The sequence below is a fragment of the Artibeus jamaicensis genome, unplaced genomic scaffold (genome assembly GCF_021234435.1).
Source record: "Artibeus jamaicensis isolate MK-2021 breed Jamaican fruit bat unplaced genomic scaffold, CSHL_Jam_final scaffold_1283, whole genome shotgun sequence".
Lineage (NCBI taxonomy): Eukaryota > Metazoa > Chordata > Mammalia > Chiroptera > Phyllostomidae > Artibeus > Artibeus jamaicensis.
The window spans coordinates 22,721,721-22,736,220 of NW_026522028.1; the positions used below are offsets into that span (position 1 = coordinate 22,721,721).

At 40.1% G+C, this 14,500-nt stretch overlaps 1 protein-coding gene across 6 annotated transcripts in view; it reads left to right on the forward strand.

Moving 5' to 3' along the window:
• Nucleotides 1–14,500, forward strand: part of MID1 (midline 1) — a 374,792-nt gene that overhangs the window by 199,925 nt on the left and 160,367 nt on the right. For 3 of the 6 annotated variants that reach the window (XM_037157516.2, XM_053655804.1, XM_053655805.1), the window contains exon 1: nt 6,691–6,948. The exons of the other annotated variants lie outside the window; for them this stretch is intronic. The gene's annotated coding sequence lies outside the window, so the exon portion shown is untranslated. Of the gene's footprint in view, nt 1–6,690; nt 6,949–14,500 lie in introns of those variants that run through there. 6 annotated transcript variants of the gene reach the window in all.

Below are 14,500 nucleotides of genomic sequence, written 5' to 3' on the forward strand. Positions count from 1 at the left end.
AAGGCGAATTAAATGTGCTCACAAGTGTCTGGTACCTAGTAAGTACTCAGTAAATGTTAAATAATATAGTTAAACAAAAATAGGACTTTTTCAAATAAAAAATAATGATATTGTTAAGCAAATCACTTCGTTCAAATCACAGTAACTTTGATGGAGAATAAGCAGATGGGTCATATTCATACAGTTAGATGACCTACAGATACTAGGGCTGTTTTTTGGAATCAGTGCTCCTAGCCACCATGCTATACTGCATTAATTGGGATGAATAAAGTATAGACAATCCTTTCTTTTCATGTGTAGTATAAACTTTTTGGGTTGTTTCACATATCCCTGGACCCTCTTTTTATCTGGATGATTTTACAATGTCTCCAACTCCTCTTCTCACAGGAGATTGAAGAAAAGAGAGGGAGATGGCCCTTCCTCCTAACAGCTCTCCCTGCAGTTGTCTTCATCTCAGTAAATGGTGACTCCAGTTTTTTCAGCTGTTCCAGCAAAAGACTTGAAAGTTGTCCTAGTCTCCTCACTTTATCTGACACATTCACTCCATCAGGAAATCACTTTGTCTCTACTGTCACAAAATATCCAGAATCCACACACATCTCCCCACCTCCACGCCTATCCCAATCCACCCTATATTAATTGACCATACAGGTGTGGGTATATTTATGGGCTCTTGATTCTGTTCCATTGATCTGTATGTCTGTTTTTATGCTGGTACCATGATGTTTTGGTTACTATAAGCTCATACTATACCTTGATATCAGGTAGCTTGATACTTCCAACTTTGTTCTTTTTTTAAGATTGCTGTGGCTCTTTGGTGTCTTTTGTGGTGGTTTCTTACATAAATTTTAGGGTTATTTCTTCTAGTTCTGTGGGAAATGCCATTGGAATTTTGATAGGCATTGCATTGGTAGTATGGACATTTAATTATGTTGATCCTTCCTATTCATGAGTATGGTTTATTCTTCCACTTATTTGTATATTTTTAAATTTCTTTCTTCAATGTCTTATAATTGTCCATGTACATGTCTTTTAACTTCTTGGTTAAATTTAGACCCTAGGTATTTTTTTCAATGCAACTATAAATTGTATTATATGGAATTCTCAGTTTTAAATTTCCTTATCTCAATTTCTATACCTCCAACCTTCCAGTGTTGCAGTTAAGAAGCAATAACCAATCTATTATTTATAAAGAAAAGAGTCTCCTACTAACAGGTTTTTAAATGATCATTATTAATTTCCACAATTTAGTAAACATTCATTAAACCATATACTCTGTGCTTGCTGTTGTAGGGACATACAGTAGTCCCTTGGCTAGGCTATTATACCCAGTTATTCAGTCAAACTTTAATTTGAGTGTTACTGTGAAGACACTTTGTAGACATGGTTAACATGTATAATCAATTGACTTTAAGTAAAGGAGATTATCTCAGATAATGTGCTTGGGCCTCAACCAGTCAATTGAAAGCCTTAGTAAAACTGAGGTTTCCCTGAAGAAGAAATTTTGCCAAAACTATATGATGAGCTCCTGCCAGTCTGCCCTATGGATGTCAGACTTACCAGTTCTCATAGTAACATAAGGCAAGTCCTTAAAATAAATCTCAGTATATGTTATATATTCTTCTGATTCTATTTCTCTGGAAAATCCTAACTAATACAGGCCTCAATGATCTAAGAATCTAGGAAAGGGGTTAATAACACAAGTGAAAATTAAATTATTATACTGATTTTCCTCTTACAAATTTAAGCACGAAATTATTGTAAAAAATAGATGATTCAGAAATTGAAGAATTAACCTTGGGAAGTAGGATATTGTATTGACATGAAGCCATATGTAACTGATAAATAAAAACTAGAAAACATAAAAATATTTCACCTTTAAAAGCATAAAATTTTTAATAGCAAGCTTTAATTAAAATTTAAAATAATGTGATTTATTTTAATTTCTTAATTTTCAAGTAAGGAAACACCAAGCTCAATTTACTTAAAACCTCAGTTGATGACCACTTAGTCAGTTCTGTCCTGTCTGAAAGTTTGCTCTTAGGCTATATTCTCCTAAAGGATTCCTTACAGTATGTCTATTTGTTCTATATTTGTATTTACAGATTTATTCCCTTCTGTTCAGAATGTGCCATCCAAAACATTCATACAGCAAGCAGTAGTTACAAAAAACTTTCCCATCTATGAATTTGTTTGTCTTAGTCCCTATGGGATGTGACAACAAAGTACCATAGACTGGGTAGCTTATAAACAGCAGAATTTTATTTCTCATGGTTCTGGCAGCTGAGGGGTTCCAAAGTCAGTGCCCGACATATTTACTGTGTCTTGAGAGTCCACTTCCAGCTTCAGGTGGAAGCTGTGTCCTCACATGGTAGAAGGAAAACAGAGCTCTCTGTGGGGTCTGTTACAAGGGCACTAATCCCAATCATGAGGGCTCCACCCTCGTGACCTAAGCACCTCCCAAAGACACTACTTTATAATTCCATTCCATTGGGTGTTAGGATTTCAACATATGAATTTGATGGAGGAGGGGACACAAACATTCAGTCCATAATTTGCCCAACTGTCCACTGAAAAGTCTTGGGCTTAGAGATGTCAGTTAGTTCATCTGTAGTCCATCAACTAATTTACCAGCCACATCTACACTAAAAATGAACTCTAAATTGCATTTGCCACTCTGCTTCTGGTATGTCACATTGCTTTCATTAACCAACTTAAGAAAAAAACTAACTTAATGAGTACTTGTACTCAGTGAGTAGAAACTTGTTCCTTTTTTGTGACATCCTGTAAAAATTATAGGTGGGGATTTTTTTCTAAGCAGGGACTTGTGTTGTAACAAATTACCTTCACTAATCATTTCAAACACAATATTTCTCAAATTTTTCTTTGCTACCCTAAGTATAAAACAACTGGGCTTCTCGAACTTCTGAAGGAGAATAAACATACTCTTTCTACAGCCCCCAAGGACTGCACCCTTGCATCAGGCACACTGTTCAGGTGGCTGAATAGGAAGCTTCACTGATTGTGATGATGTGTTGTGACACATATTTCAGTAAACTATATGAAGTTACTAATATCATTTTTATATTTATACAAATACTAATCCCATATGTGTTGACCTATTAGAACACTGAAAGAGGTGGCACAGGTACTGCTAGTTGTCTTCTAAGATGCCATACCAATGTCCACCCATAATTGGTAGAACCTGGGAAGGACCACCTGGCCAGGGACCTATTACATTTGTTGTGTAGGTCTGTTTATAACTAAACCTGCACATGACAACACAGGGGTATCATCTAGGCTGCTTTTTTTAATGGAAGTTGTATATCCATTTACAAATGCTGTTAATCACAGACTGAGCAACAGAACACCCCCTCCTTCGATGAATTTGCTTACTCTGTTTCTAATATGTGGATCTAATTCTCACTTAATGAACAACCCCCCAAGGATCATTTATTAATTAGAAATATTTTTAAATTCTATTTATAAATGAAAAATTATTTATTTATACTATTTGCTTTTCTTAGGTGTTTACTGAATCATTTCCAGATACAGTATATTTTACAATAAAAAGCAGAGTATTTCTAATCCTAAATTCTAAGTTTGATTCCTGGTACAGCAATTTATAGCAATAGAATGTTGGGTTATCTGCTTTGCCTAAATGATCCAATCTGTTCATTTTAGCCTACAATTTTAATGTCTACTTTTTAGTATTTTGGTGGAGATTAAAAGGTGCATATTTGTGAAGTGCCTGGCAAAAAGGCTTGGCTCATAGTAGGTACTTATAAGTGGTATTTGTTCATGACATCACCATTACCATCATGCTCCTTATGTATTATGAGAAGATGATAGAGATAACCATCATCAGTTACTACCTCTTACCAGAGAAGATGCTCTTTTGTATACCTACTAGAGATTATCATATATATTTTGTCCTAGAGACTTGTAACATGTAACCGATAAGATGTATAATATTATAGACACAAAAATATATGGTACCTTCATATATAAATATAACAAATATACTGTCTTACAAGTACATGCATGAAAAACTGACGTTCTGTTTTAGAAGGCTGATCTCTTCTACTCTGACCTAGATATGGCTCAGCTGTGGGAGTGTTAGGCTACAAGATAGCATTATCCTCATTGTCTTCATAAGTACAGAATAGATGTACTAAATTATGGTAAGGAGGTAACCTTCGTAGTTTAATTTTCAAAGAAATTCTCTTCCCTTTTTAAATGTGGTAGTGGCAGCAGTCTGATGGGTATTCATGTCTCAGAGAAGCTGCACTTTGCATTTCATTTTCTTATCACACGTATTTGTCAGCCAACTACATCAGAGGTCCAGTGTAAGTGGCTGGGGTTACTAAGATGAATAGGACACCTTTCTTACCCTTGAGAGTTTTATAGATTGGTAGGAGAAACAGACTCCAGGATATAAGATTATAGGACAGCATAGCAGTAAAACAGCAGAGATGTATCATGGTTTTCTCAAGCTGGTGCTTACCATCTCCTGACTCAGCACAGCTTATTACAACTGTTTTCCCTCAGTGTTCTCACTGAGGAAAAGGAGGCAATGTTTACACCATGGAAATTGGCAAAAGCTACAATAAATTTTGGCTTTTCTTTTTCTTGAGAACTAGTTGTTAAACGTTCACCAGCACACCACTGAGTGTCTGCAAACTGCTTTATGGGCATAGAGTAGAGAAAGGATTAATTTGTCCTGGGGCATTTGGGGAAACCACAAGAGTGGTGACATTTGACCTTGTAGGATGGTGGTGGAGTGGGCCAAAGGAGAAGAAAAATGGGGGAAACTTTGAAAGGGCACAATGATTGCAGGCAGCTATCCCAGCTCATTTACTTTTGAGGTGATGACAGCAGAAGGCAAATGCAGTCGCAAGAAGATTCCATTGATAGGGTGATAAATAGATGTGCCTTGGGATTTAAGTCCAGTGATACTTTATAGCAGCAGCTCTAGGTAGCTCTCTGTGTCCTGGGGCTGAGGGCATACCTAAGGGCAAGATTAGGTGCGGTGTATCTCAAAGTGGACTAGAGTCCTTTGGCAGTGGGCTAAAATGCTGATGCCAAGACTCCTCCTCAGACCTACTGACCAGATTCCCTTGGAGCAATAGTAGGGGTTTAAGGAATTGCATTTTTAACAATCTCCCAGAAGTTTCTTTGACTATTCAAGTTTGAGAACCAGCATCTCAAAGCTGGTACATCAGTGGTTCTCAATGGGGCACGATTTTGCCCCCCCAAGGAACATTTGATAGATTATTATTGATCGCCATGACTATGGGAGCACTACTGGCATCTAGTGGGCTGAGGCCAAGGCTGCTAAGCACCCGCAATGCACAGCGCAGCCCCTACCGCAGAGAATGATCTGACCCCAAAAGGCAGTAGTGCCGAGGTGGAGAAACCCTGATCTAGGTCAGAATGAAGAGCTCTGAAGTAAATACCAGAAGAGGATGGAAGTTAGCTTGTGCCTCCAGGTGTAGCGTAGTCTACTAAAGTGGGGGCTGGGAAGAGGTTATTGACCTTCATGCCCAGATATTGGGCTGCCAGATTTTCATAGACCTGGGCACAGTTCACATCTATCGAACCCAAGCAGATGACACTCCCGAAGCTGCCAATTCATTATTTGCTAAGTTTTTTTCTCTCCGATACCAAAAATTTAAGAATATTTATTGAGTTATTCTCACAACATTTTGGCTACTTCTTTGGGAGAAAAACCTGCCGCTAGTGCTACACCAAGTAGTGTGTGCTCTGGCTTGCACTTTTTTTGAAATCAGAAAGGTAGATTTGCATTGAAATCACATTAGCTAAGAACTGAATTGAGTTACTGTTTATGTGGAATGAAGAAAACAAACTTTGGAAATTCTTTTTAAGTCTGGGTTTAAGTTTCTAAAACGCCAGCTTTCCTCTCATTCTCTTTGAGATGATGTTAATAAATTGTCCAGATTAAACCTGTAAATAAGGTGAACCATAGTGAATGACAATTCCACTTATTTAACTTATTTAAATTTTTTTCTTAACCAAACATCAGTGTTTATTCTACTGATAACAATTTTATTATCTAAAATTATGCCTTGGGCCCTCAACAAAGATTCTTGTTCATTTGCTGCGTTTTAACAGGTTTATGTGCACATCCTTTAAGATTTGTTTTTCTTAGACGGATATAGAGTTCATCTATAAGGAAATGAGGCAGGTGACACCGGCTCCTTTGCTTGCTTGTTTCAGTTAAGGTGTACTATCTAACAATTTGGTTTCCTCCCCCAGTAACTTTGCAGATATAGGACTTCGGGTGCAACGTTTTCAAAATAGGGTTGGCTCCTGAGTAGTTACGCTTTCCTGGCTGAAATAATTCTGCACCTTCCAAATGTTTTCGTGTTTTTAGGGAGCTCTTAAAGGCAAGGCCTCAAGGTCCGAAGCTAGTTAAGCTTTTGAGCAGACCCAGAGATGTGAAATAAGAATAGGACTCATCTTTTATTTTTGGAGCTTTGGGCAATGTTTCCAGCTGCTTCCAGTCATTTAAATCTCGCTAGTTCTCTAATCCTCGTAGAGGCAGCCTCTCTGGCTCCCAGGGTCCACCCCTTCCTCCTGATTGGCTGGGCTCCTCCACAGGCCCACACCACCCACCTACGACGTCTCTGAGACCCGATTTGAAATAGGATCCAGGCGGTCCTCGCTTCCCTACTCCCTACTTTTCATAGGCTGGGGGAGAAAAGCTTGAGAAACTTGACATTGCCTTGGGCAGAGTGCATGTAGCAACAGATCAAAGGAAAAGCGGAAGAAAACGTGCTCTTTGCTGCCTGTGGATCTCGCTGAGTTGCTTTTGTCTTGCGGGCTTCTGCTGGGTTTGGTGTTTCCCCTCTGAAGACCGCAGCGTGGGCTTCGAGGCAGCTCACTCTCTGCCGGATGGGTCATGGAATTCTAAACATGAGGCAGGTAGGCTGCAGGGGCTGCACTGGCGGGTGGAGAGGGAGGGCGTAATTTGGGATCCCTGGGACGTTATTCTCGGAGCGCTTGCCGGATTAACAGATGCTTGACCAAGGCGGTCTGTTTCGCGTAAAGACGGGGCTGCATTTTCCTAAGGGAACCAAAGAATCAGATTTTCTGAGGTGTGCCCCTCCACCCCTTCAATTCCCCCCTCCCCGCCCCTTCCCACTTTTTCCTTTACTGGTGATTGGTGATGTCAGGCATTCATTGTAAAGGGCTTAAAAGGGGTTTGTAGAATATGTAAATCAACTCCAGTTTGCCGGCCCTGGAATGTATTGTGCAGGATCTATCTCGAGCTTTTAGCTTGTATCCTATGCTTTGGGTGAGAATAAAGACAAGTGAATATTCTGAAAAAGAATTACACGGGGCCTCTTATCTCATTTTGGCTCCCCATTCTCAGCACTTGCTGGTTTTATGGCTGAGAAGGCAAAACCAGCTCAAAATGAGCACAGACAGCCCTTCCAGAAAAATGCAGATCTATTTTTCTGTTCTAGCAGTTTTGAAACTGTACTGCTTCTGGATGTGAAAAGACAACCCTGAAAGTAGTGAGAGCAGAGAAAGGGCTCAGGAACTACTTAAATGAGTCTTTGAAAAGTATTTACACCAGCAGCTTCTTCCATGACTCCAGGGCATGATGATAAAATTTCTTATCAGCCCAGGCAGAGTTTTACAGCTTTGCCATTAAGAAAAAGAAAAAAAGTAGGTGTAGGACACTGAGAACAAGGTGTAATTTACAACTCAGTCACAGTTATGGAAGGATCTTATGTCAATATTTAAATATCAAGATCAATACTCATAAGAGGAAGACAGGTCTGGAATAAAACATGTCAGTAGGCTGGTGAGGGCAGAGAACTACAAGAGGAGTAATTGCTTTTGCCAACTCTGAATGAATATGGGTAGAAAAAGTTAGCATCTTCATTTTTTCTTCTAAGTGCCCCCACCAGCCACCCCTGCATGCTTTGGGGAAGTGATTTACATAGGAAGCAAAGTTTCCATTTAGGGGCCTGGGGCCTCTGGTTTAGAACTTCCTGCCTCTTTCCTACAGCCTAGGGAGGTGAACTGGAGCCAATGGTCAGGCGCAAAGACCTCTGCCCTCTTGCCTCCTTGCTTGCTTTGTAAATTTCAGTGAGTTCAGAAAAAGACAGCAAGATGAGCAAGTGTCCTGTGTTTGCAGTGAATTGCCTTTGCCTTGCTGGTGAATGGGGCTGAGGCTCAGTTTCTTTAAGTTCTGCAAAGTCACAGTCCCACCCCATTCTTTTTATGTTGAGCAACCAGATGGGATGGGGACAAGGAATAAGAGGCCTAAATGGAAAGGATTTAAGAGGAAAATGAGGAACGTATAACATTTTTGACAAAGGGCCTTGACTGGAACAAAGAAGCCATTTGATCTTGTGTGGAGCCACCTGTCCTCTCCTTGATGGAGTCTGAGCTCAATTTTCAGAATCCGTGTTCCCACACAGTTCCTTTGGAGCAGTGGTACTCCTCGTGCTGGAGGCCAAAGGCATGCTATCCAGAGCTTGGCATGATTTTTACCATGCCCAGCTCGTTATGGCATTCATGTGGATTGGAATTCAGCCCAGTGTTGAAGTGTTAAGGATACACATGTAGTAACTTCTCAGTTATCTAATGAATGGGCACCTTTTTATCCCACAGCTCTGTACATCTCAGAAATTTTTGGTTTGGTTTAGTACTTGGAAAGAGGATGGGATGGGGTAGCGTACAGGGGAAGAAAAGAAGCAAGAGAGGGGGAAAGTCATTACTCATCCAATGAATCTGGGAGTCCAGCGTTTTGGGAATCTAACACATTGTTCCAAGACAGAACAAGAATGTATAAGGGAGTGACATGGTGCAGATATTGGTATGGATTAATCCTAACTTTATTTGAGTTTCTCTTGGGGGAAAACTGACTGTCGCATCCAGGCAGGGTGGATCACACCTACCAGCCAATTTGTCAGCTCAGCCCTGCAGCCCCACTGGACTCACAGGGTTAACTCTCAAACAGGTCCGTGTGTCATCAGCTCAGCAATGAAATCCAATCTGTTCACTGAGAAGTGATTGATCCCTACAGCTACACAAATGCTGAACAATGGCGTGGTAGCCGAGAGACCCTTGGCACTGACTACCACAGTGCACTGACTAGCCACAGTGCATAGCCAGAAACAGCAGAATTAGAAAACTGCTTGATTGATGATGAGATTCAGAAGGGTTTTACCTTCTGCCAGGTTGGCAGGGAAAGAGTGATGTAGAGATGTAGTGTTCTTTGAATGGTCCTAAGGTCATGCCAAGTTAGGCGAAGAGAAAGGTATAAACCTGATTTGCCCTTTTCAGGAAGTAATTTTAAAGTGCCGGCCAACTTTTCTCTGTACTCTGATCATAAGTGGGAAACTTTCCTGAAACTTCCTTGGGAAGGAATTTGCCATGTTCCCAGGCAAAAGGAAAGGCACGGCCACCTGTTCTAGAAGCCCAGCCAAAAACAACAGGTTTGCCTGTGGCATTCCCACAACTGCAAATATCCTCTCCAAATAGCACGCTACCCATTGCCCATATACATGAGAAGAACAAATAATTCTTTCTCGAGCTGGAAAAAAAATCAGGTTCTCAGACAAAATTGCCTACCAGGCACATTTTGTCTTTTTAATATCCTGATGACTTTAGAAACTACACCAAGAGAAGAAGGTGTGCACTCTATTTCTAACGGACTAAAACAAATCGCTGCAGTTGCCTTATAGTGTAAAGGGAAAAAGAAGGTAGCTACCCAGTGCAGCTGCTAAATTCTTGCAAAGACAGGATGGTGCCATTATAAGGAAGCTGTGACTTAGTTTGATTAGCTTGGTTTGCATTCTTTAGATTGGAATTAAAATGCCCAAGGACATCTGGTTTAATAATGAATGTCTTTGTATTAATCTTTCCTTTGAGGATTAGAAAGTCCTTTACAAACACAATCTATTTATTCTCTGCCACATCCCCAGGAGAGAACAAGGTGGCAACTTGATCCTCATTGAACAAATGGTGAGGTGAAGTCAGAAAAAGGTGAAGTATAAAGATACACAGCAAGTTAGGTGCAAGTCTGAGGGTGTATACTACCCACCCAGAAAAACAAACTACCTGGGCAGCCTTGGAATCACCCAGTGATAGTCTAGGGATTAAAACAGAACTCTCCTGCATGTCCTGTTTCTTACTCTGTAACCAACACATAGTATCCCAAGTATATTTTATGGTTTGCTTCATTTGAAAGTCAAGCTTGTAAAAGTTTAAAAGGCATTTCCGTTCTCATTTGTCCCAGCATTGAGATCAGGCAGCTTTTATGACATCAAATAGAAAGATATCGTAACTAACCAGAATTTCAAATACGTATTTGAGAAATGTTTCCTTTCAGCAGATTAAGTTTGTGCATGTGGTGTGGAGGTCCAGTATCTTTAATACACATTAGAATTTCCATTTCTTTCCTGCTATCTCTCCTTTGCAGGGAATGTTATAACAATGAGACTTACCATCATATTAAAGATCCTTATTGGTTGATTCGAAATATTTTTTGAGTTATCCTTTTCTTGCCATTTGTTATGACCTACATTAGTAGTTTGCTTGGCTATGGACCACATAGGCTGCAAGCAAATCCTGTAATTGGTAGTTGCATGTTATCCACAGACATTCCAGAAAGTTTTAGGGCTAAGCGTGTATGTAGATGTCTCATGGCTTTGATCCCTTGTGTGGTAAATAGACATCCAAGGTAGCTATGGCAACCTGGGCTGTGCACTGGTGAAGGAGGGGAAGGGATTTGGTCACTGGACAAAGAGTAATTTTTTTTTAATTAGAAAAAGGTGGAGTCGATCGGGACATTTTAAAGCCCACATTATTTGACGATCCCAGTTGACCCAAATCATTTGTATTTTTCTTGATGAGCAAGAAAAATTAATGACTGACTGTAACCAGAGTATTTTGCAGATGTAACTTAAATGCTTTTTAATCAAGTGATTGCTATTTTCAAAAAGCATCTTATAAAGTGAAAGTGAAGCCTAACATATTATATCATATCCCTATTGTACTTAGTGTAAATGTTTTCATTTTCAGTTTGGTGGCATTTTAAAGAGAAAAGACTACAATCCAGTTGGCCGGTGTGTATTTCAGTTATCCACCTGCAGAGGTCAGGCTTGAAGTGTCTATAATGGAAGGCCAGGCAGTGGACGCCACTTCTGGGAGGCATCAGACTCAGAGGGAATTGCTCTGCTTATTTTGAACAATAAGTTAGCAATTCTTTAATCTTGTGACCAAAGCCATGATGAAAATGACTTCATTCAAGGGAGAGAATATCAAATACTCTGTCATTAAAGAAAGGGCTAGAAAGCCAGGTCAAACTGGAATCCAGTCTTCATTTAGATATGGGACAGTTTATTAACATGACTCTTTCTGGCTCATTATCAACTTTTATTTCACATGAAACTAGAAGGATTTTTGCCTAGTTTTATGAAGTGGCATGCTCTAGAAATGTCTTAAAAAAAAACAAAATATTAGGAACCCCTCCAAATCCACAAGATTTTTTTTCCCTCCAGAGGAAAATATTCCATTGACACAGATCAGGAGCTCAGAAATTTGAAATGCTGAAAAAATACTTAGAGGGGGCTTTCCTAAAAACAAACCAACAACAAAAAAACCCTAAGAACTTACCTGCTTTGTGTTATAAAATAGAAGTTCTGAGTAAAAAAGGCAAAAATATGGGAGAGGTGCTGATTATTTGTAGTACAAGTGGCTTTGAAAGTTTTATATACATACAGTCAACTGTTAATGATGAATACAGTGCAAAGTTTCTCCTTCATTTCTTTTATCATTCAAGGATTAATATATTCATTAGTTCATTCAATAAAGCTACTTTAAATGATCATGTAGTCAGGCCACTTTTAGACTACAAACATGATTTTGGTATGGTTCCTCCCCCAAAAAAACTTTTAAAGATCTGGTATACAGTTCACTGTACCAATAGCACAGTGTAAGCTATTCATGGGAAGAATGCCTGCTTATTTATAACTATGTTTGTATGGATAAGAATCTGCTTGATAAACTGATCATAGCCAAGACTTTACTGAACTTAGGAGACTTGATAAATTATTTGTAATTGTGAAATTTAGTTACTTTTAGCCAAATTAATTTGTATAAATTCTGAATTCCTAGTTAAATTTGTCATAATTATTAAACAATAATTCAAATAATTTTCCTTAATGGAGAAAAATTACTCATAGAAAGTTTCTAATATAAGAATGCATTCTACCCGACTTCCGGCCAAGATGGAGGCATAGGTGGAAACACTACCTCCTCACACAACCAAATTTAAGGACACAAAGATTTAGAAACATAAACAAAACCAAAACAGACAGAACATTGAGCTGTATGGAAGTCCAACAACAACGAACCATTCATCCAAACCAGTAAGAGGGGCAGAGTTGGTGGCCAGCAGAGAGGAGTTGTGGCAGGGAAAAGCGGTGGCTGCCCAACTAACCCAGGCACACAGGCGGCAGGTGGCAGATCCCAGGCATAGGGTGGCAATGGGCAGACCCAGTGAGGGCACAAGGTGGCTGGCTGACCGCAATCACACATTCACATGCAGATAAACTAGGCGAAAAACAGACAGTGAGACAGACTGCGCAACCCAGGGCCCCAGCACCAAGAAATAAAGCCTGAAAGCTCTAATTGAAAAAACTTTCCGGGGTTGAGGAGCTGGGAGAGGCTCCCAGCCCCACAGGAGAGTTCGTTAAAGAGACCCACAGGGTCCTAGAATGTACACAAGCCCACCCACCTGGGAACCAGCACCAGAAGGGCCCAATTTGCTTGTGGGAAGCAGCAGAGGGGACCGAAATCTGAGAGACAGTGGAACAAACGCCATTTCTTCTTCTCTGACCCCATCCCCAGTCACAACCCAGTGACTGTATTGACCCGCCCTGGTGAACACCTAAGCTTTCACCCCTCATATGTAACAGGTGTGAACAGACCAAAACATTATGGCTCAAGCAGAAGAACAGCTCAAAGCCCCAGAGCCAATACTTCTAAGCTACAAAGAGATAGCCAACCTATAGGATGCACAGTTCAAAACACTGGTGATCAGGGTTCAATTCCCAGTCAGGGCACATGCCTGGGTTGCAAGCCAGTTCCCTGCAGGCCAATTCCCAGCAGGGGACGCACTAGAGGCAACCATACATTGATGTTTCTCTCCCCTTCTCCTTCCCCTCTAAAGATAAATAAATAAATATATTTAAAAAAAAACAACACTGGTGATCAGGATGCTCAGAACTGTTTGATTTTAGTTGCAAATTAAATGAAAAAAATGAAGGCTACACTAAGTGAAATGAAGGAAAATGCACAGGGAATCAATAGTGATGGAAATAAAACTGGAACTCAAATCAATGGAATGGACCAGAAGGAAGAAAGAATCAACCAAACAGAAAAGAATGAAGAAACAAGAATTCAAAAAAATAAGGAGAGTCTTGGGAACCTCCAGGACATCTTTAAACATTCCAACATCCAAATTATAGGGATACCAGAAGAAGAGGAAGAGGAAGAACAACAAGTGGAAAACTTATTTGAATAAATAATAAAGGAGAACTTCTCCAATCTGGCAAAGGAAATTGACTTCCAAGAAATCCAGGAAGCTCAGAGAGTCCCAAAGAAGGTAGACCCAAGGAGGAACACACCAAGGCACATTATAATTACATTACCCAAGATTAAAATGGAGAGAATTCTAGAAGCAGCAAGAAATAAGGTTGGAGTCACCTACCTACCCAGAAAAACGAACTACCTGGGCAGTCCCATCAGACTCTCAGCTGATTTCTCCAAAGAGACCTTCCAGGGAGAAGGGAAAGAAGTATTCCAACTCATGAAAGGCAAGGACCTACATCCAAGATTGCTCTATCCAGCAAAGCTTTCATTTAGAATGGAAGAACAGATAAAGTGCTTCTCAGATAAGGTCAAGTTCAAGGAGTTCATCATCACCAAGCCCTTATTATATGAAATGTTAAAGGGACTTTTCTAAGAAAAAGAAGATAAAAAACATGAAAAGTGAAAGGACAGCAAACTCACAGTTATTAACAACCACACCTAAAGCAAAAGCAAACTAAGAGGACAGCTAGATCAGGAGTGGAACCATAGAAATGGAGATCACATGGAGGGTTAGCAACAGGGGAGTGGGAGAAGGAGAAGAGGGGAGAAGGTATAGAGAATAAGTAGCATAGACAGTAGGTAGAAAGTAGAAAGGGGGAGGGCAAGAATAGTATGGGAAATATAGAATCTTAAGAACTTGTGACAAGTAGACATAAACTGAAGGAGGGAATGGTGGGGGAGGGGTGTGTAGGGTGGAGGGGAATGAAGGGGGGAAATGGGACTACTGTAATGGCATAATCAATAAAATATATTTTTTTTAAAAGAGTGCATTCTAGCCCTGGCTGATGTAGCTCAGTGGATTGAGCACGGGCCTGTGAAACAAAGGGTTGCTGGTTTGATTCCCAGTCAGGGCACATGC